Source organism: Platichthys flesus, chromosome 8, assembly GCF_949316205.1.
Source record: "Platichthys flesus chromosome 8, fPlaFle2.1, whole genome shotgun sequence".
Lineage (NCBI taxonomy): Eukaryota > Metazoa > Chordata > Actinopteri > Pleuronectiformes > Pleuronectidae > Platichthys > Platichthys flesus.
The window spans coordinates 12,810,370-12,832,932 of NC_084952.1; positions in this window are offsets into that span (position 1 = coordinate 12,810,370).

Sequence of the window (22,563 nt, forward strand, 5' to 3'; positions counted from 1 at the left end):
AGAGGAATTTCCTGTTTCCACCCCGGAATCTGGGTCCACACCAGGATCTATCGGGTTCTTTCTTGATGCATTCAACATCCTTCCTTCAAGTTTTGCGGTAATCCACACAGTGGTTTTGGCGTATTCATGCTAACTAACAAAGAAAAACAGATACGCAGAGGAAAACATAACCTACTTGGCTGAGGTAACAATAGAACCCTGTGCACGATGCACCCACCAGTGTTTCCATTTTTTTCTATAACGGTGGTGAATACGGGATTACATATGCTGCATTTACTGCACTGGTATGCATTCAATCTCCCATTTTTTCAATAATTGCCATGAAATCCACTAATGCACATAGAAGGTGTGACAGGCAGAAACACACACACACACACACACACAAACAGACACATACACCTGTATTCACACACACAAACACACACAAGATGCATATTAGCTGCCTGATTAGGGCTTTTCACTAAAATAGTGAGATATTTCACATGACAGTTAATGATTTTTACTGACAGAGCTTGTTACATCTTGATGAGCTTCACATTAAGATCTGCACACATACCACGACTCGTCTCATTATTTCAGCATGCATAAACTCATTATTGCTAATTAAAAGGATAATTGCATGCATCTAGGACATTAAATTCCTCAATCAGCCATCAGGAAGGTGGACTAGGCCCCTGACTCATCCTTCACTGTTAATTGGAACAATCTTTCGAATTCTTTCGCCAGGAACCTGCGCTCATCAACAGCACATATTGTCCTGTGAAAGCTTTATGATGCTGTGCAAACTGCCTCCGTGTGAGCATGCATGATTATGGCCCTATTTAAATTATATTTGTTTGTTTTACAATGCTGTAGCTGTATTGTAGTTCATATGGTCCACCTGTAGCACAGGACTGCTGAGCCTGGTCTCCACGGTTGAGATATATTTTTAAATATTTTCCATGGTGATCTTTCTCCTAACTTTGGTTTTACTGATTTCATACATTGTCGTTTTTCTTTTTTACTGTAGTTACACAACCGCTCAAACATATCCCAGAACATAACAATGCAAAGCCAATAAACCTTTCACCACCCAGAGTATTATCACCTGGAGATACACCCCCATCATTGTCAGGTAATCTGGGATCAACAGGTTTTAATGTTGCCACAAACTAAAATAAAAAAATGCAAAGAGGCTTAATATTCAGCTGCATGAGATGTTTCAAATGGAGACCTTGTCTTTTCAACCATCCTTAAATACTGCATGTACTGTAGCTATGATGAGTGACAAAATAATATCATTATCATATCATATGTTCTAGTGTGATAGGCGATGAGATCAGGGGCAGAGTGGGAGAAAAGAAAATCACACACACGTGAACATGAGTGTGTCTGCGTGTGGATGACGACCGAGAGATCAAAACACGGTCACGTGGTCGATTCTCTCGAACCAAGAGAATCTCCGGTGAAATAATTGGGTTTGTAATTACCAGGACTTTTAGAGAAATGAAATCACAGCTCTGGCAATCATCATTTGAAGAACGGAGTAATGTCTCACTTCAACAGGATCGCAAATATGAGACAGCCCACTTATATTCTTGATGCATTTCACCATTCCTTCTCGGGTATCATACTCATGATGCACACTTAGGACTGCCTCGTGGTTTTTATGATGTGTAGGATTCAAGTTCTATTCAAGATATCACAAAGCTTGTGAGAGGCTGCAGGAAATCAGACTATTCTTTAGTAATAATTCCTGCATAAACATTACTTTAACAATTAAATAATATGGCGGCTCAGAGACAAGGTCTGTGACTCCTCTGCTAAACCTGTCTCTGTGGCAATGACTCTGAAAATTAACTTTTCTCTGCTCGCAGACTCAAAGGCTATTTGGTTTTTCTCTATCAGAGGGAGGTGTGGCATAATCCCTGGCGAAGGCAATAAGGGCCGTCACTGTCACTGCTGACAAGGGCGTGGAGGAGGAAGTAAATATTCCATTTTAGCAATAAAAACTTGGCATGCTCTTCGGAGGGCAGAGACCGGCACTGCCGTAGAGGTCAGTGGTGCCATGTAGGAGGCTGACATGTATTAAGATCTATAAGGAGCCCGGACAGCTTGTCAACGCCTACTGTAGAATCTCATTAACAAGATTTTATTATAAAATTGGGAATGAAACAATGGTAATATCTCGATACAGCCTGCTTTGATCTCCTTGCCGGTGATGACATGGTCTGAAGGACGGTCAGGGAATGTTGATCAATAACTCACGATAATGACAAAGTGGATTTTTTCTCAAACATAAATTTCACAGCAGTTCTGTGCAGCGGCGATAAAAAGTGCGAGGTAAGAAACGGCCTGAGCCATTGCTCCTTCTTTTGGGACTTTTTAAAACAGATAGTGCCAGTTTTAATAAATGGCCCTTTTTATACAGGAGACAATGTGATGCAGATAAGAGGGGACTGGGGTTGTCCATATATACTCTAGACTAATTACTTTTGATGCATTTACTGAGACACCGCCGACAAGTGTGAGTCTCCGAGCCACATGCGTATTTATCAGCACTTGTGGGACCTATACAGTTCATCGCCTGCAATCCATCTAGCCTTGTCTCCTCTCGACCCCGTTAGCTTTCCTTGTGTTTGACCCATTGTAACTGAAAGTAATTGCAGGCAGAAAACAACATCTAATGATTACTTTATCGGGGAGTGTGGGAGCGAGTGAAAAGTCACAGACAGGTACTTTCAACGAAAAGGAGGAGGCCTTTTTGTTCTCAACACACAATTTCAGACAACAAAGAATATTATTGACTTGGCTGAGATTAGAACACCAAAACAAATAACAAAGCACAGGGAGAGGACAAAGTGCACGGAGAGAGAAAGGATCTTTTGAACAATCCAGGGCCACACACTCGCCTCTGTCTTTTTTTGTTGCCATTGATTAAAAGTATGTTATAGGTTGAAGCGACCGTTTCCCCAATGAGAATATACACCAGCAACAGAATGTGAAGACTTCATTTATTGAAAATCCCTTTTCTCTCCGCGTCACCTTTGTTGTCGCTTGTTGAAAGAAAGAAAAATCTAAATTTGTTTATGTCCTCGGCGTAAAATGTTCTCAGAAAAGCAAAACGCTGACATCAACAACCGCACTTGTGTGATTTCCACCGACAGAGAGCACAGCCGGGAAGTCAGAGCACAGGAACAGCTATTCTTCGCGACACTTGACTTGCCTCCGTTTGTGACATTGGTTGATTACATCTCCTTCATTATATCTGGACCACTGTTGGGCCTCCCTACCCGGGGACACGACGCGGGTGCAACCATCAACACAATCAGGCCTGGCCAAATACCCAGCGTGGGCCAGAGCCATGAGAGGTGAAAACACCATAACAATCTGCAATCAGGCCTCATCACCGCGATGACACACAGAGGAGGAGGCACAGAGTTACTACGGGGGGTAGAAACACAAGACAGGCTCGTGTACAGTAGACATTCACACACTCACACTCACACACACACACACACACAGAGAATCAAACACATTTTTCATGCGAGGGTAGCCATAATTATTTTCTTTTTCAGTCTGTACTTGTGCAGAATTTGGATGATAATGTATATATACTGGAAGGGTGCTGTCATTGGCGAGGAAAGCATTCATGAATGCATAATGATAAGGTTAAATATAAAATGCAATGCACGCAATGGATAATGTGAGGTCACTGGAAATGATAGTAACAAGCGTGGGAGGAAAAGGAAGCAGAAATATTTGAGAGAGATTGAGAACAAAAGGAAAACAGGCTGATTAAGTGGAGCCTGACGAAGCTGTCTTGATATCTGCGACAAGATTGGATTGTCCCAGCAGGACTGAACCATCGTAATGTGGGGAATTTTCAGTCTAGGAATGAAAATGTCACTTATCACGATTAGATTCCGTTTTTAAAATCAAACGTGGAGGCTGATGTGTAGCATGCGAGTCTCCTCTGAGATCTGAACCTGTTGCATTCAGAGGAGACATTAACCACAGGGTGTTTTCTGATAATAAATGAGGCCCCTGGTTCACGTGAGGGAAGCGAGACTACACAGAGACCAGCCAGCCACCACTGCGCCGCATCCTGTGTCATGTAACAAGCAAATCCATCACGCTGACCTATTGCCCCCAGTTATTATGGAAAACAAGGATGAATCACATTAGCATTGAGGAAGAAGTTCCCAGATCTGTGCGGCCTGTCTGTGCAGCCGATGGATTCCGCAGGAGGAGAAGAGAGGGCAATAAACTAGGTGCCACTGCATATGCTATATATCTTGCAGTCATTGATGATTAGCTCTGTTTTCCCTTAGCCATACATTACTGTTATTGCCTCCCCGGCCCCGGCAGATAGGAAGTGGATACAAAAGGATCGTGAAGCCCATCTTTCAACGGATAACTGGCAGGCTGAGAACCACTCAGCACAGGCGGCCGCATGATTTTAGTGCACGAGTGACCCGGTCACAGTGGAAATTGTAATCTCTAATGTGCAGGACCCACTGTGCACGCTGCGTTGTTTTTCCAGGGGTGTGTGTTTTCTCTACAGTGAGATTTTTCTAAGTGAAATCATTTAGTCTCCCAAAAGGAGCCTCTCTTCAGATGTCAACAGCTCGAGTCCTGGCGCTTAGTCCTACTTGACTATTCCGTGTGTGAGTGTAATCTATATGAGGCGTCAGTGTCAGGACCAGACACACATCCTGTCCCTTTTCCTCCTTTCTTTCTCCCTTTTTCAAAAGATTTTGAGGACAGCTTAGGCTTGAATGCAGACTGCATGCGGTATTAGTCACAGTCATTAGTGCTGAGTAAACTTATATTTGAAATACCAGTGTGTGGTGTAGCCTGGTAAAGGTTTTAATATGAGGGGCAGCCTCTCTCCTGATCCCCCTGTGCATGTACACTTTAAAGGTTTTCCTCCTCCGAAGCGACACAGACCCTCCTCCGGGGACAACTATTAATTTTTCACTGAAACCTCCCCTGAATAATGAATTCTGTCCTATTTATACGCTGTGATAAGTCCACTGAATGTCTAAAAAGGGGTTATCATGAAAAGGGTAAGGCTTTCAGAGAAAGACCTGTCCCTGCTTAACATCTTTAATTCATCCGCATCGCCATGTTCTTGAAGGCAGCAGAAAAAGTCATAGAATGTATCACTGGCAAACATGAAAGCCGACACAAACAGCACATTCAATAAATCATGGCCGTACTTTTACTGTTTTGATGTTGACTGTCACAATCCTCCGCCCAAACGCCCGTCGCTGAAAGTTCAGATGGATCCTTTTTACTCCCCCAGGCCCCGGCTGACAGATACGTTCTCACCAAAATCACAGAGGTGCTCAGTGTGTTAATGTCTCTGTCACTATGCACTTTATTTGGGTTGTGTTGAGTGCGAGCATTGTCAACTAACACCCGCGTCAGGGAGAGAGCGACAGATACTGGATAGACACGCCGAGGGGGAGGTAGCGCGAGGGCGCACGGCTGCCGCCGAGACGTAAATGAAAAGATGTAAAGTTTAACCCATAAATAATGCAATAAAATCTGGAACATGCTTCAAACTCCGTGCAAAATAAATCGACCGGCCTTGATAAACATTTCATAATACTTAAAAATAGCTGCGGCTGTATTGACTTCTATTTACAGCAGGAGAGAGAGAAGAAGCTTAATTTCTGTGCTGTTTGTCTCGGTGCTTTAGGTGAAGCAAACCATTCATTACAGTCTCACTCTCAGACTGAATAACCATTCAGTGGTCACATAATAAAAACTGCTGCTCTTACACAAACAGGATTAGTTGATATACAACATGAACGGTATCACACAGTGGTGCTGACATAGATTAGCACATGATACAGAACTGTGGTGATTTTCGGATAGTGTATCTTTAAATCGTCCAAAATATAAACACAAATGCAATTACAGCTAGATTTTTGCCATAGTCAGACTGGTTATATGCCGAGAGGAAATATCAGGCTGCACACTCATAGATATCAGTTCCCTTAATATTCTGTTTCATCAAGATCCAAGAATTATTCCCTGTGTTATGGTCGACATGTTGAAAAACAGCTCATCTCACTGTGTTAGAGACAGCGGGGAAATAATCCTGGATCTGCACCTTGAATCTGGATCCACACTAAAATGTAATGGTTTTAACGTTTCACAGAGATGTGTTCAGTTCTTTTTTGTGAAAATTTGACACAGGTACAAACAAACCAGCCAAAAAACAAACATGTAATTATCACTTAAAAAGAATTAGTTTTTTGTGCTGTTAGTTTTTTATTTGTCTGACTTGGGTTGCCCCGTTTTTTGATTTGATCTAAAAATATTGGAACTTAGCTTCATCACGTTCTAACTATTTTCAGATGATCTTAACTATTTGGTGTTGAAAACCTGTAGCACTGCTGTGGCAAATCTAACAGCTCTTTTTTTGGGGCTCCAAACAGTCAATGGGGAAAATAAAAGATGAAAAAAAAATGTAGGGAATTATAATAACATAAAAGGGCAAAAGAAGAAAGTAGGTTCACTGATTGTGTTCTGTCTGTGATGATGAGGAGAATGCTCCAGTGGCTCCAGCGGTCCACAGAGGAGGAGACAGTGAAAATAGCCACGCAACTACTGCGCCCTGGAGACTGCCGGCAACCCATTGACCTCAATGTCTTTTGTACTGTTTAGCCCAGAGCGCTAACTATCAGATATTAACACCCCACGTCTTTGATTTTGTGCGCCTGACAGGCCCAGAGGGCTCTTGTGTATAGTGTGTGTCCCGGGGTACCATCCTCTTTGTGTCAGTTGTTCCCCCTCTAACATGACAAACACCCACAAAGAGGCAAGGGTATGTCACATTACCACTAGCTGGCATCCAGTATCAGCTCCAATGTTGACACGTCTCCGGGGAGCCCGGGGACGGCTTGGAGACACAGGAAGTTGGCAAAAATAAAAAATAAATGAAATCCCTGATTGTTACTAACATGTTTGGATGTTTGTTGAATTGTGGGAGAAAATTGCCAGAGCCTCTCCGGCACCGCGGCCACCGCTGCTACAGTGACATCACCGCAGCCAATTTCATCCCCGCAGTTTATTTCAAGCGACCGTGTCCGTGTGCACGTGGCTGAGTAAGTGCACGGCACAGAGAGACGCAGGCCCGCGCCCTCTGTAATTCAGTGTGTGAAGCCACCAATACCCATCTCTATGATAATTTCCTATTCACTGTGAGCAAAGACAGTAACACTGATACAATTCATTTCCCCTTTATTAACTGGTGCGGAAACGTTGGGCCTGGCAGAAGTGACTCCTCAAGTCTTCCAGGGCTGCGGGGGTGGCAGGGTTTGTTTTATGGGTGGGAGGAGAAAGCTGCTCGTGTGGGGGTTGATGATTTTTGGGAGCCAGGCTTCAGTAAAAGACATTTGCCAGAGAGAAGAGGCTCAGTTTCTGTGAACATTTAGTGGACCACTGAGCGTCTTCCTTTGAATGAGACCCTGTGTCAAAGCCTTTCAGATATAAAATATAAAATATATATATTTATCCTTAAAAAGTACGTTTCATTTTCATATATGTCCTATTTGCATTGCTTGTTTGAGTTTTTTTTTTACTGCATGTCCACACTGGCGTTGGTCCTTATAGCCGATAGCCGAGAGATCTCAAAACTGAGCCTTTAACAGTTTGACATCTTTGTTGACGTCTGTCAGGGTATGGTCACTTTTTGGAGTCTTGCGATATTTGTCTTCTATTTTTCTTTGTCCCTTTTGTGGTCATCGCATGGTAGAAAAGTAATTTACACGCCCACTCGCTGTGAATTATCTGGACGTTATCCTGCTGTGTTCTCACTAATCATATTGGCAGGCTGGAAAACTATGGAAGAGGTCAGGAGCTGCCTCGGACATTTGTGTTGTCCCTCCAGGAAGTGTCTGGAGTTCAGTGCCTGACGGAGAGCAGATGGGTCCTGTAAACACTTAGTGGAATATGGAGTCAAAGCCTTCCATTTCTAAAGTTTAAAAAAGAGAACAAAATAACTTTGGCAAAGTTTCATTTTCATATATGTCTTATTTGAATTCTTGTTCGAGTTTCACATGTGACATCCAGTCAAGTCCAGTCCATCAGAGTGACATTCAATTCACTTGAATTGATGACTTGCCGTCAGTCTGCCATTTTTATCTCAGCATGATGTCCTTTTTAGTTTTCTTCATCCCCGACTCTTCCTCTCCGCTCTCTGATATATTGCTAATTATTTCAAACTATCAGGTAGACAGTTTCAATTTCAATCCAGCCCTGTCTCCTCCCGCTGACCTTGGTAGCGGGGCTGCTCCCTCAGTCAGTTATGGTTCGCAATTTAGGAAGAAATTTAAACTCAATTTGTGCCTGTCTTCAGTGAATACATGCTGAGTCCACTGATGATGGAACAGGAGTGTGCTGTGCTCCTGTGAAACGCTTAATGTGATCACTGAAAAGGACCGAGTTAAAGCTTCAAGGCATAACTGGGCACTCTGGTGGCTGTGAAGGACAGATTTACAGCCATATGCAGCTAATCTGGCTGGTCTCGTACGCCGTGAATCTTAATCCACTGATTTTACGATGGCACACCGCGTGATGGCACTTTACACTATTTCCTTGCCGCACACTGTCACCGAGAGGGTAAATGTAGCCGTGTGCCGTCGGTGCAGCAAACGTCCAGTCTTCATAACAGCTCATCAAAATCCCGATTAAGATAAGAGTTTTGCGCAAGAAAGATAAAAGAGCCTGCCCTGGTGGATCCTGCTGCAGCAAACGGAGGGCACCATGTATGTAAGAAAAAAAAACAATTACGTGATATTGACAGCTAGTGCAATCAAAGGCTCCCCTGCCAGACTCAATGAGGTGCCAATCAAGTGAGTGTCTGTGCCTCATGTTGCTGCCGCCGCCGCCGCTGCTGCTGCTGCTGCCTTTCATTTTAGAGTCAGAGGAGATTCTGCCGTGGTGAATCATCAGTCGATAGCTCAGAGCTGATGGTTAATGCTGATTGATGACATTCACCTAGCCCCTGATGCCCCCCCCCCCCAAAAAAAAAAAAAAACGCCCGGCATCTGCAATAAACAGTACGGGTGAAGGTGGAATCAAGACAGTGAATCACTAGGAAATAGATGAGGTCTGCTTTTAAGGTTATTAGTCGTGGTGCAATGCCTGTTCTATGCATATTGCTTGGCCTGTGGTGATGCCGGTTGCACCTTTCTGTCTCAACAGGGACCTGCAGTAAAGACCGGCTGCGGAGCTCCGTCCCTCAGAACCCCGAGGTTGCACCACAGCTGTCCACCTGTTTATTTAAAGTTCTGTGAGCTGGACTCAGTAGGCAGGACGCAGAGCTGGAGAATCAGTATCGGTATTTGTGTCATGATCGACAACATCACTTGTGTTGATGAGTTCCAGCCACCGCTGCTGCAGAGCACTGGTTCACTATCTATTAAAGGTTTGTTCGTATTGAGCGTACTGCATGTACAAATCAACCTTGTACTTCCCTGGGTCACATGCCATGTGTGCAGCCAATAAGATTATTGCTAATATTATCTTTATAGTGGTTGTAAAGGTACTACTGTTCTAGCAAACTTGTTTAGATTAACATCTGTCACCGTGTTTTGACGCCTTTATTGGGTTTGCGAGAAACTGGTTTCTCACTGAATGTTGCTAAAGGTCGCCTGTGATTGATTTAAGCCGTAATTAAAATGATTATTAAAAGAAATGATAAAGCACCACATGCTTTCTCTTCATTGTCCCCTGGAATAATGTGAATTAGAATGTCATTCAACGCGTGGCATTAGCCGACGCAACCTGAAGGCGTTAAAGAACAATTTAGTACGTGCATGTAATTAAAGTGATTCTATCAAATGTGACATTTCTTTCACCACAGCGTTCAGCCTGTGCTCTTCCTCCCGTTCACCTGTGGGGGCTTGCACACGGCAAGAGAAGGGAAAAAAAAGAATGTTTGTCGAAACTGAAAAAGATTATTTCCGTGAAAGTATCTTAATGTGAACTTATGTGAAACATGGCAACGGTGATCTGTAATAGGCACCGTCTAACCTAGAAATGTCACGCAGCAGGAGGAACACCGCACGAAAACATAGGTATGATATTGAATTGCCCAAAAGTGTCACTCCTAGAATAAAATGATTTCCCATCTCTCGCTAGTCTCTCCCTTATTCTGTTTATGTTTATTCTTTTCGACTTTATCGTCATCTTGAGATCAGCATATTTGGTGTTCTGTGTTATTATTAAAGCCCATGTTGGATCAGGGAACTTCCTCTGCAGGTTGTAGGTGCACAGAGGGTAAAGCATATAGGGGATGCAGTCTAAAAAAGAAAGAAGAAAAAAAAAAAAGCCATTGTGGTGGATGTGGTCCACTGATGGTTTCTTTCAGCAGGGTTTCATTATCCCTCCTCCACTCCTCACCCACACATCCGCTCTTATTTACAGTGGCTCTCCGAGAGTCAACATATTTATGCCCGACTTAAGGAACGGTGGATCTGTTAAGCATCTATCTCTTTGACAAAGACACAGAATAAACTAATTTGCTAATTTGCAGGGCATGGGGTCATTCATAATTCATTATGGAAATATAATCATCATACCAGATGATGATGAAAAGAGAAGAATAATAAGACCATAATATTGTATGAGAGACATTTAAACAATCTGCTCCACTTAAACAATCTCAGCAATTTAGAGACTACAAGGAAAGCATCTGTCTCCCATCACCTTGTTTCAATTGTTCTTTCATTCCAACAGGTTTTGAAGAGTAATTGCCACAATTATAGTGGTATGTCCTTTCATTTTCTTCTGAAATATTATTCATTGTCATTATTAACCTTGTTGAGAGAACTTCTCTGGGTTTTCCTATACTGCACATCTTAACCGCTCAGCAGTGATAAACACCCACAGAGCTCCGAAAAGCCAAATGGCGAGAGGGGAATAATCATTCATAAACAGCTTCCCGGAGACACGTCCTGTCAGAAACAATTATCAAGAATTGAAATGCTATAAGGGACAAATCACAACGAGGCTCCATATATGACACTTCACTCCCCTTCTTTTCCTCGTTCGGTCTGCACTTCACAGGGCGCACAACAAAGAATTGGAAGCTCTACTGGCAGGGGAAGAAAGGGTATTAATTTTCCAACCTGGAAACGGTAAACTGAAAATACCTGTGAAGTGGATAATTCTGTCTGGGGGAGACATGCTTTTTCCCCCTTCCTCGTGTCAACACGACTTCTTTTGAGGTGTGCAGCGATGTCTGTATGGGCCTGATAAGTCTCTTATTCTCAGCAAAGAGTAATTTGCAAAATGCAGACGGCTGTACACAGACTCTCCACATTGTTAATTAAATCATTCTGCCTTTGATGTTTTCTCAGGTTTTAATGGGAAAATAACAAAATTAAATAGGCTGCTGTCTTAGCTCCTTGTGAAAAGGATGATGCACGGATGGTGCATCAATTATTGAGGCTGAAATACTGTAAATAAATTAAATTAAGCGTAAATAAAACTGCATGACTTCCCTGCTGAGAGCAGAGCATTGTTTTTCTTCTGTCAAGGCGCCGGCGTGTGAAAGTGAAAGAAAACATATTATTCACAGTTATTTACACCTTGTGCTCTACCTGTTGCCAAATGATATTTCAATCAGAAGTTCAGGCAGCAATCCAACGAATTGTGTGATATAAGGTTCAGGTTTTGTCTACTCTATAGCACAGAGATATTTTTACACGGATATTTTAAAAGAAAAACAAAAACAAATACTCCAACAGGCATGCGGGCCCAGTTGGTGCCGATAAAGTCTACGATCCATCAGATAAGCTGCCAGAGAGGAAGATCGTGAGCGTGCTCAGTTAGCTTTGTCAACTGGTTTATATTTGTGTGACATGGATGGAAGTGAGGACAGAGCAGAAATGTTTTTCTTCCTGGTGAAATCTTTGCAAGTCACTTAGTGCTGCAACATGTTTCACAATCTTTGTGTGGCTTCTTAACAACTCATCCAACATCAACATTTTCCGTGTGAGAGAAGCCTCTTCAGTCGATCTAATTCAGAAGAAAGAGTGAAAAAAAAAAGGAGAGGTCACGGAGTTGACACGGTGGTTTGGAGCTCAGTGATTGGGATTATATGCAGCAGAATACACCTTCCAGCCTTTTCTCTCCTCCTGCACCCTGCCTTTTAATTCGATCAATAAAGATGAGTTTCTCTCCATAATGAAATTCACACTCAATCCCAAGTTTTTTCAGTTGCCACAATGAAAGGTCAAGTTATAAAAGGAGATTTTTTTCTCGGGAAGAGAATAAAGACAGAACAAACTGCCTGGTAGTTGAACTCTTTTCCAACACCTAGCGGCTTGAGAGTATGATGTCATCCGTCCAGTTTAGTCAATAACTTCCCGGGCCACAAATATGCACTGAGTATTACATGATGACTTTTGCACTAATCAATCCGCTAACACTTTGTGTCTGAGCAGTAAAGTCTACAACTCAGCCGAGGAGCGCGCATTCTCCGAGTGGGGTCAAGCTGATAGCAGAATACAGCCCCAAAGGTGTTAATGGCAAGCTGATTATCTGACTGGTTTGTGTTTTTACGCCGACCTCTAATTACTTCCACGGCTAGACTTTGAAAAAGCAATTATGAGCCGGGCAAACTGTACATCTCTCACTTAAACGGTTCGGTGCTTTTATTATGCATTGGGTCTAATTTGCAACAATATAATCGGCAACAAGTAGATACAGAAATAAATATGAATCCTGACTTATATGTGCCAGTATTTATACATTGTGCAGAATAGAATGCCTATTATAATTCCGCCTATAATTGCAATTAGCCTTGCCATTACAGATAATACATGCGTAATGCACACAGTACTGAAGGCTGTTTTATGCACACACAAAATGCATGAATATGAACTTACTTGATACTGCACAGGCTATATCTGTGTCACATAAATGAGTAAATTAATAATATTAAGCACATTAACGTCAAAAAGCACATGATGAGTTGAACGCTCCTGTTTTTTTTTCTTTATTTGCTTTTATCCTCCTCTAGAGGGCGTTTAGCCTCCCTAACTGTCCCGTTCCAGTGTCTTTCAATGCCAATGTCAGTTTTGAAAAGTAACTTAAGACCTCACTAATGCTCTAGCTAAGCCCGTTGATGTACTATTCAGTCTGAGGCACCTCTACAGGGCTCTCTGTAGCAGCGTGTTACCAGCAACACATCCCCCCCCCCCCCCCCCCCCCCACAGCATGTGTAGCAGACACGCATAAACCCCACCATCCAGAAATGTGCAGTGGACTTCTTTAGTGCTCACTTGACAGACATGTGGATTTTTTTTTCCCCCGGCTCTCCTTGTAGAACCTCCTTGAACAGTCAAGTGCTCCCAAAAGAAGAAAAAAATACATAAAAGATGATTTTTTTTTTTTTGTGCATTCGGTTACATTTCATTCTGAGTTATCATCTCCGTAGATATATAGTCGGCTTTCTTGGGAAAGGGGAACGCACGTACCTCAGTGCAGCAAAGAAAGCGCCGCAGGTGAGGTCCGATTATTTTGAGGCTAAGATTGCAGAGGTGTGAGGCACCTGCTTAAATGATGTGTCCCGCTCCTGTCTCGCCGCAGATGTCCGAAAAACAACTTGACAGGGTGGCCCCACAGAGACAGGCCCGAGATTAATGGCTTGTGACAGCTTCAACAAGCCAGGATATGAACAGTCGTCCTGCGGCCATTACATAACTAGAAACAGCTGTTGTTTCGGCGCAGGCGTTCACATCTCGCTCTAGCCGGTCCACACAGAGGTGCGGCGGGAGAGGAGAGAGAGGGGGGGGGACCTCCCGTCACATACAAGTGGGATGAACAATACTGTGGAGGCAGCAGGTTTTTGCAGAGAGCGAGCTGGTTGCAATTTCACCAGAGCCCTGCATCGGTGAAATCAGTGAAAACTACAAACCGCTTCTCTGTGGCTCATATTGATGATTCAGGAGGCCCTCGTCAATGCCACTTCTGTAATTATGTTTGACAGTGTGAATTATGTTCGGCGGTGATTCCGCTGCGAGAGGCTATGTTGTGATTAGCACGGGGCATGAATGGAGCTAGATTAAACCCGGTGGCAAATACAGTGAAGGAACTGCAATTAGATACAACGTTACTCCTTTTTCCATTTGATTCTGAGAACACTGCCCCGTTCTGTCACAATAGGATTTAGATAGTCCCATTGTAATGAAAGCCTATTTTGAAATCCGGTGAATGTACAGAACATGACGAGCCACTTTGTTCCGACAGCACAAAAGACAGGCTTTGGCATGTGTTTCCTGACAAATGCCTTTGCTTGCTATTTCTAAGTCTTTTTTTTTTTTTTTTTTTTTTGCTGGATCACCCCAAAGAGCCATCCAGAGCCTTGAATACACGTCCAGAAATAAAGCAGGGAGATTGCTTTGTATTGAAGGTACAAGCACAGACTGAATCCTTTGGAGTGACCGTATTCTTTTTATCACAGCGCTCAAGCTTTTATGCAGTTATTGTGGTTCAGAAAAAAAAAAAAATACTGTTATTTAAATTGGTCTTTTAGCAACTGTTTAATTAAGTGTGTAACAATTAACACCTCATAACAAAATGATGACTAACAATTTCGGTATTCTCCGGGTACATTTGAATGCGCTGCACTGCCAAGACCAAATGCAAATTTCCCGGGAAAACCTTCATTGCACATCCTGTAAACAATTAATATTCTTTACCCATTCATCCTTTTTTGTCCAAATCTACATTAGGGCTCCAAGGTGCCAGAGTGGAGGTTTGCATGTCTGCATGCTCTGTCCTTGTTTAGGATTCAGCAGATGGAACCATGGGATGGAGGTTATCAGCCATCCCATTCCCCTCTGGACTGTAATTCGTTGTCGACAATGTGCTATGGACCCTAAAGGCCGGCCATCTGCTTACTCTCACTCCTTCCAAAGGTGAGAAAATTCAAACCACCTGGTTGATGCGTTAGCCGTGCATGCCACTCTCATGTTCATGTCTCTGTTGTGCACGGATGGAATTGTTACGTGTGATGAAATTACTCTCAAAAGTCAACAGAAAAATATGAAACATGTGCAATTCGAAGTGGAACCTATGGGTGGTGATGGGGCAATAACGTCTCTAAAACCCTTAGGATGCCAACCCGATTCTAGAATAATAAGCTATTTTGAGCTGTGCAAATATTGGATGAATGACCCCGGTTAACATTGAATTCACAAAGTCCTTTATGGATTTTGGCACTAATCACCGAGCTGTGCATGTGGAAGTGGAATTGATTTAAATCAGAGGTCTTGAGGCACTGTCACTTTTCACACTGTAAAATGAAGTGCTTGGTCAAATAAACTCCTTTTCTCTTGTGCACGGACAACGAAACACACACTTTCCCTTAAAAAAACACTACTATTATTGAATACTCAGAAGAAAGATGTGCTAACTCATACTCTGTCTGCTCGTTCACGATGTGTCCAGTCGTTCATGTTGAGCTCTTCCCCTGCGCTCACAGACTAGCTCGCAGAGGGGAAGGAATGTCCAGGCCTTGAACGGATGTCTTATTGCTTATGGGTCGCCACTGTGTGCAGAGATTGCATTTTGACAAGCAAGCCATCCTTAATCCTTGGTCACGTCCAGTTGCCAAGTCGATGTGACCACATTTCTTCCCCTTTTTGTGTGTGTCTGTGTGTGTGCGCTTGGGGATGGGCAGTGGCTTTTACACACAATATATTGTATACGGCTAATCTGCCTGAAGAAAATGCTGAAAAATCGTGTGCAGCACAATTTGCTTCTTTGTAAAAGTTAGGGAATTATTAATAAACTTATAGTGCAGTGAATTTAGTGATGAAGATTATTACCCCAATATATTTTTAAAGTCAAGCAGGTGGGGAACTTTATTGTGTAACGTCAGCTTGGAAAAACATTTAAATCGTTTAGGAACACGTGTATATCACAGTCATGTATTTAACCGGTGGACTAAATGACCACATAAAAACTGAAAGAGCACTACTGGAATGCATTTTTGCAAGCTCAGCACAATAGACCAGAGACGGACATTTTGGAATTTGCTGGGCAGATTTTTAAATTAAACAACATTTATCTCTAAAACACATACAACCTCATATCTTTTGAGGCAGCTTTTAAATTTCAGCAGCCGAGGAAGTCTTATATATGAGGATGTACCAATCACGACAACTGGGAGTGTGCAATCGCGTTTGGCCATTTCCCGGTCAAATGCCGCACTCCTTTTCGCTGGATTAAGCAGATTTAAAATGTGTAAAAACACTGTGTCCCATGTGTCTCTTTATACTTAAATATTGAGCTCTTATCCCCAGCTTCCAGTCAAACCCTCTATACATCATCAAATTGATCTAGTAAGGAAGATTTAAGCCTGAGCCCGGAGACAGAAATCTCGTTCCAAGGTCAGGCAGTGGGAGGCAAAGGCCATGGGTCACCTGTCTCCTCACACCTAGCCTTGATGTATCCCCGGCCCAACTCCCCGGGGACCCGAGTGATTCCTATTCTGCTGATGAGTTAAACCTGCTTGAGCCCTAGGAATCCACAGGATTTCCATCGGCCTTGTCTGCTGCTGTGTAGGACAGCGATCGTACCACTAAGCTACATCAATCAATATCCATGCAACATGGACACAGCATGTAGCAGCTGGCAGAGCCAATGAGTGACGTCTGAAGTTTGTCCAGCGGAGTTCAACTCGCAAAAAACTCTGGGTTATTCATCAAGTGATGGATTATTCCTGCGACTCTGCATGGGCCTCGTGGATTCTTTAGGAAGCATAATCTCATTACATGAATTGACTCAGTGCCTCGATGCAGAGATAGAGGCAGTGGCGAGCCGTGTTGCCATACACTGAGATTCAGAGTTGCTAAGTATAGCGCATGCAGCCAATAAAAAAGCCGCGGACAGAAGGTATCCTCTGGGCGCCCCGGAGAAAATGCTACATATTAAATGGAGCGGCAAACTTTCTCTTTTTTGAAATGAGGCATTATGTATGCATGTGGGGTTGTTTGTTAGAATCCCTTGTCTGCTGTCAGGCTTCACCTCCTCTCCCCTAAGCCCGGAGAAGGAAACATAAGCTGTTTACAAATACACTATGACAGGTTGGATACTGCTAACTTAAGTTTTCATGTCAAAACCTGTCAGTGACATTTAACGAGAAGAAAGAACCCGTCAGATCTAAAGTGCTTCCAGAAAGTACAAAAAAAAAAATAAAAAACTCCAAACCAGCTGACAAGTGGATGATAAAACACTTAACCTGAGTAGCATCCACATACTTCCGTTTATCATACACAGCTTTACTACACGTTTATTACACGTAACAACATGCTCTGATCTGATATATGTTCATACTTTTTTTGAGGTACTGTAATCTCACAATTAAAAACACATCACTTCATTCTATTATAACCTATTTATTTAAAGGATAACTGATTTTATTTTGTATGGAGGCCGATTGAGTGAGATACTGTAGGTGTCCTACAAATGCTAGGCCACTGCTTCTTTTTGTTCCTGTTCCTGGTCCACCTATAGCAGAATGTGTACAGGATAAATATAGAGTTTGAAAGGCTACGGGCTGTTTTTTTAGTTCGACTTGGAAACAGATTTGTTTTTTCATGGGCAGTGTGCAATCATTGAGCTGTGTTATTCCCTATGACCGCCGGACCAAAGTGCACAAACAGAAACACACACACACACACATGGGTGCGGATACACACATGTGCACGTGGCGCGGCTGTGTGAAAATGTGACTCCTCAACATCAACAAGACATTCAGAGGGAAGATCAGAGTGAGGACACATCAGACACCCTAGTCCAGGTGATACCGCCATGTTTTTTTTTTATTTGCGATGGTCCAACGGTTTTGCCTCTTGCACTTTGGATCGGCCAGGGCTGTTGTCAAGGCAACGCGAAGGACATACCAACACCCCAAATTAAGAAGCTGTCACGGGAACCAGAACTTCGTAGAATGATTGTGCAGCAAAACATGACGCTGTAAAATCAACTGGAGGAAAAGGACAGAAATTAGATAAATGAACTTCAGCTGCACTATTTCATTCTAAGTGGGGAGGAGAATAAAGGCATTTTTTTTATTTTATATTTTTTATTTAAAGAAACAGAAAAATGTCCAGGTTTGCATGCCACCAAAGCATTTTTTGTTAATACTGTCATAGTTCATTTTCATAGATATAACCACTGCTACCTTTGTTAATAACGATGAACAATGTTGGAAAATATCCCCCAATTTGCAACCAGGAAAAATAAGACATCCAAGTGTCTGTTTTTCATTTGTGTTATCTCCTGAACCTACCACCGCATTATGCTCCGTCGTGCTCGTCAGATTAATTCCTTTTCATTAAGTTATCATTTTTTCGGATTTTTAATTTTCCCAGCTTTGTGGTTTGTGTGTGCGTGTACTGGGCTCTGCCTGTCTGCGGTGCCTCGGAGGCTTTAGTAATGAAAAAGGAAACAACTTCAAAGAGATTAAATCATCAGCTTTGGATAATAACGAAACAATAAGATAGCTCATCATTTTGTCCTCCTGTTGCCGCCACTGTACTGGAAATCAGGGAAGAGGATGTTGAATAATTTGTTTATTTTGTTCGTTCGCTTTCTCTCTCATTTTTTAGTCATTTTCTTTTCACTTGGATTTTATTAAAATGAAGAAATCTGGGCGAGGAAAGTGTGGTGGTTAAGAGCCAATAAAGTACACAGTGGTTTTAGAAAACACACAATAACTGCGCCTGAGATCAGAGGCTGTTGTTCTGCCATCATATGCAGCTCCGGGAAAAAACCAGGGAGCACGTCGAGGCGGATCGTGAACCCGACTGCAAGGAGAAATATTCGTTTTACACTGCGAATTATAGTAGCAGCCCCGGTTGTTGGTCGGGAGCTCGGCGTGCAGCTTATCAGCGCATTGCATATTAGAGAGTGATACAAATGTGCTGCCTGGACTGTGGGTGTAGTGTGGCTTTGAGCTTGTTAAAAGGGCCCGGTCAAGTTATGTCAGATTTTAACAGCTATCCGCACAGATTGGCCTCCCCGGCATTCTGAAGGCCCATAAAGCCTGATTCATCACCCCTCTCACTCGCAGAGGGCACGCAGAAGGCAGGGAAAGAGCAGCACTCAGGTATGCTAAAGTCATCCATGATGGAATCTGTCAACTCGGCAAATGGCTCCCTCTCGCCCCGCTGGCTCGTGCGTTTTATCAGCTGAAGGAGTCGATGACAGAAAGTCTATTGAACTCTGACTGTCTCTCCATACAAATTATTTCATTCCACCGCGCAACGTTTGTGTTCGGCCGGAGTTTGATTATCAGTCAAATTTCTGCCCCGGCTTGACATTAGAAGAGAAATAACGGAGGAGACGTCAGTTGTCCAGAGGCTGAGCCCCCTTGTTTGCTGGGAACGTCCCTGTTTACCTCGTATCAGCTCTTCTCTCTCTTTCAACCTTCCCCTCCAGTAATCATAAATACACTGGGAAATTCTATTTGTTGCAAGGCTGCTGACAACCCTTGAGAGTGAAAAATACAATTTAATAATTTTGCTGCCGCAGACACATCCTCAAGAACAGCGGGATTTGGGGGCAGAAGACAACGGGTGGGCTTTAGCGGCATTGTGAATAATATTGGATCATTTTTTGAAAGACAGATAACAAGCTCAGAGGCACGGTGGAGTTTTCCCCTCTTGGATATTGAATTCTGGTACGCTACTTAACAGATCCTAGTTATTCTGATCATTAAAAAAAAGAGGAAATTCTACTGATTGGCAAAAAGAGGTTTCATCGGTTCTGGTCAATCAGTGTCTGAACTTTGCATTCATTTTTAAACATGTGTGAGTATTAATCTTTCATTCTGCCTCTTCAGAAGGCTGTTTTTCGAACCAGATTCTCCCTGCAGATGCTCGGCTATGTAGTGCAAGTATTTATGCTGTTGATATTAAGGAAAAACCCTCAGAAGGTGGGGTAGCCGAAGGATTGTCGTTTTTCCTTCCCACCGAATGTCTACCCCTGCGTTTCTGTGTGCTGCAAAATGGAGTGTTGGAATTAGGCGTACCGCGTGCCGGGCTGCCTCCTCACATTTTGTTTCCCTCCTCTAGTCCAATTTCATATTGATGAGCTCTGCAGGAATTCAAACTGCATGTCATCTTTAAACATTTAACGAGCAAGGAGAGCAATCACACTCTTTGCTCAAATCCTGCCTCTGTTCAAAAATGCAAATGACAGGCGACCCGGGAGAAAGGCAGCTTCCAGGAGACGTCCGGATTCTCCAGCCAATGAGGGCAGAGTTGGACGAACAGCGCCGACCTGTGACACAGTAAAGGCCGAAAACGCAAACGCAACACATGATGGATCCTTTTGTAGTTCGGCTTCCACCGAGGATCAATAGCAATACTGAATTGTAATATCGCCATCTGTTTCAATCTGTTTAAATTAGGACTCGCTCCCAAGGATTCGCTGCGTTTTCCATTCTGCATATGTATCTCTCAACGGATGTCGCCTGCATAAAACAGTAAAGTGGGCTGCTTCAGTGATATTTGCTACACAGTCCGAGGAGAAATCATTGACACCCTCTTCCCCACCGCAAAATAAATCACATGATGAATAATAAACAAAGCACGTACGTTCAATTCTGCATCTTTTTCCAAACGGTTTATGAATTCTTCACGAAAATGAAAACAAATTACTTTCCATGGACCATTGGTATATGTATATATGTTATTCCCTCATCATTAATAAAAAAAAGAAAAAGAGCAAAGGACCACGGCTCTTGCTCTTCCCTCGAGAAGCATGTTTAAAAAAACAGCAACGTGCCAAAGCTGAAAGTGGGTGAAAGAGAAACTTAAGTCAACGTACAGCTTGGAGTGGGCTGAGTGAGGCTCACAATGCTTTTGGTTTTGGGACAAATGAAGCAGAACTTCCCCAGATTAGGGCGAGCAGGACATTTTTGTAAATCTTATGAAAGGAGGCAAATTGGTGAAATAACTAAATTGGCATGGTCTATTTTTTTTCCCAACCTTGGCTTTTATAACACTCTTTCTGGAAGCTCCCAAGGAAGCTGCTTAAAAATGATAATCCAGTAGAGAAGGGGAGAATCTCCACAGACCTGCCGCGAGCTTGCTTTCAACCCTATTAAGAAATATTATGCAGCCTTTCCGAAGAAACCTTAACTGCAGCTTGAAACTCTGCTGCCTGTTCCCGTTCTCCAGGACTGCTCCTCTCTGCCCTAGCAGGTATCAAAATGAAAATCTCAGACTTATCAGACAGACTAATTGATAAAGGAAGAAAAAACATTTCTCTGACCATCGCCACACGATAGAAAATAAATTGTGAACAATCTAATGCGGTGGCTAATTTAATTTTATTCCCTTATTCAAATTAAATAGTAAAAAACACTAAAACGTGACAATGAGGCACCCAAAGGCACCTTGTTCCAAAGTGACGGGGACATTAACCATCTGCTGATTCCACTTCCTGTGACTTTTCACAGGGAAAAACTTAGGATTTCAGATTTTCTCACACTGCCACACCAAATCCCCAAACAGCGGCACAGAGAGGAGCACTCAGCCTGGCTGCAAGCGAGGTTCGTGAGGCCGCCTCGGGCGAAACCTTGGGACTCTTCATTACGTGCAGCAAACCCTCCACTCAGGGTCAGAATGGATTGCAAATGGATTTGTGTTTTCATGGGTTTAAAAAACCTCGAGTTGTTCCCCTCATTGTGTGAATACGCTTTCTTCTCTTTGTTTGATTTTGGGCTTGAGCTGTGATGTGGCTGAAGGCTGTCTGCACCTCTACCACCTAGCGTTCATGAGGAGCTCATGAGGAAATTAATAGATATCATGATGTAACATCCTGCCCCTCAGGTGGTCTTGTTTACCCAGCATGCATCTTTCTGACAGGGTGAGGCCTGACAGGAAGGTCTGACAGGAAGACCCTGGGCATGCAAGCTTCCTGCAACCTGAGGGCTCGTTAGGAATTTCAAACAATAAAAAAAGTAAATTATTGAATTAAAAGTCAAACGCATTAATATTTGATTTCTTTTTTTGAATTCTGGAGAGTGAGCGGAGTTTCTATCCGGCTCCATGAGGTCAGTGGTGTCTTGAGAAATATCTGGATCAGTGTGGATCCTGGCTTCGCTTTAAACTTAGCGCTTTGTCAATATCCATCATGGCGGAAATCCTCATAGCCCATGCAGTGTTCACTGACTCCTTTAAAGACAGCCCCTCTCGTGGTCCACATGCCAATTTGTCTGGTGATTTATTTGTTGGCTAACTGAGCTGGTATCACCTAACTCACTGAGGTAGACGAGTGCATGCTGTGTATGTGTTTGCTTGAGCCGCGGAGGAGGAGAGAGAACGCGGGAGAGAGAGAGAGAGAGAGAGACAGACTACGCGATGCAATCATACTTGGCCTGCATCCATTCACACTGTAATGGGAAAAGCAACGTGCAAGCACAAGTCTCATGAGAAAACAGGGAAAGATGAGAAAATAAGTGGGTCAAGCACCAGGCATGAGGGGCAGGACTGGCGAGGAGGACGCCACTGAAATCAATGCACTTCTCAAGCC